Source organism: Thunnus albacares, chromosome 10, assembly GCF_914725855.1.
Source record: "Thunnus albacares chromosome 10, fThuAlb1.1, whole genome shotgun sequence".
Classification (NCBI taxonomy): Eukaryota; Metazoa; Chordata; class Actinopteri; order Scombriformes; family Scombridae; genus Thunnus; species Thunnus albacares.
This window is the reverse complement of record NC_058115.1, coordinates 10,507,503-10,509,109: the sequence shown is the minus strand read 5'-3', so window position 1 is coordinate 10,509,109 and position 1,607 is coordinate 10,507,503. Positions and strand designations below refer to the sequence as shown.

Genomic DNA, 1,607 nt, shown 5'->3' with positions numbered 1-1,607 from the left:
TGCTGCTGACTGAGTTTGTCTTGACGTGTTGGCGCCAGCAATATGTTGGTGATTTTGTGGCTGAACCCAGCTTTGAACAGTAGGGCTACCCCTTAAAACACCTGGTAAAATTTAAGGATGATACAAGTAAAGAGCAGACAACACCACCTAAGGATTAATTTAGAGTCCTAGGACTCTATAAGGCTCACAGGTTACTTAAAAATCAGAGGAGCAGAGTAAAAAAAAAATCAGGCAGGAGTCTAAAACTCGATGTGAATCAGATTTTAATTCAATTCTAAAGTTAATACATAGAATGGTACCTTCCAAGATAAAAACAGTAGGCCACTAAGTGAACAAATAACAGTACGAGTAAACCACTAAAAAAGAATAAACACAAACATGCAATAAAATGAATCTAAAAAATACTGCATAGCAGCAAGGTCCATGAAGTCCATGTTCAGTCCAGCGACTACTCTCCTGTGTCCATGTTTCTGCCTTTGATGCTCCGATTCCGTTTCCAGCTCCTTCCATGTCGGCTGCCAGGCCACTCCAACCCCGTCGGATCTGCGGAAGAGCGGAGACACCAGGGCAAGGAGAGTATTCCCCACTGCAAGATTAACAATCCTGTCTCCAGCTACGACACTACCTTGTCTGCATCTGTGCTCGCCACTCAAATGCCAGAGGATACTCACTGGGCAACAGCTAATCAACTGCCGACCCAGGCCCAAGTGAAGCTGCATTGGGGGACACTGGCTTCTGCACGTACTACCATGGCAACTCCTGGGTCACTTGCTGGTCTGTCGGACTGCTCCGTACTCTGTTTCTGGGCTCTTCCCCAAACTGGGCAGTGTTCATGTGATTTGCATCGTGTTCTTCAGCTTTCTCTGTATAAGAAGCGTCCTGACCAATTGTATGCAGCGCTGCTACACCTGTCGCTCTGTAATTAGTAGCATGACTGGAGATGTGTCTCTCCCAGAATCATTACTGTCCAGTTCAGTTTTCATGCAAAGTTCAATACTTAAAACACACAAATAAATACATTAAAAACACACCAAATGATTAAGAATAAAAAGGCAATCGTTAACACAGAAATCCAAGTAAAGGTGACAACCCAAACGTGAAGTGAAATAAAAAGACAGCATACAAATAAAAACACGAAAAAGGCATTTTCACAATTTCAACTTATTTTTCCATCACAAGCTCAGTGTGACACGTTTCCCGGGATGAGCTAACACTATTTTCAGAAAAAATTTGACAAAGCACAAATAGTGGGTTTTTTACGAATATTTGTTTCATACAAATATTTTAAAAATTATTTGTTTTCAGGAAGAAAAAAAAACTATGTCAAATACCAGCGTGCAGGTTGGTTACATTACTATTTCAGTCTCTCCTCTCTGCTCCACTCTCCTCTGCTCCATTCCACTGTTACGTCTATCAGCAGGTCTCAATGAGGAGAGTCACATCCACCTGTTACATGATGCACATTTTCTAATTTGGACATCACTCCCGGAGTTGGGGGTGTTCCCCAGAGATAAAGCTGAGCTACTGACACACATGAGGCGTTCCCAAGGGACTCCCCATAACCTGTTGTTCCCTTTCTCCTTTCCACAGTTAGGTTGTAAAAAATA

The 1,607-nt window shown here is 42.4% G+C and overlaps 1 long non-coding RNA gene across 1 annotated transcript; it reads right to left on the bottom strand.

The window, feature by feature from the left end:
* Positions 1-248: 248 nt before the first annotated feature.
* On the bottom strand, positions 249-1,248 carry LOC122990601. The gene is made up of 2 exons (XR_006405418.1): positions 626-1,248; positions 249-543 (listed from the first exon to the last, which is right to left on the bottom strand). It is a non-coding gene; the product is annotated as an uncharacterized LOC122990601 (long non-coding RNA).
* Between the last annotated feature and the right edge of the window lie 359 nt (positions 1,249-1,607).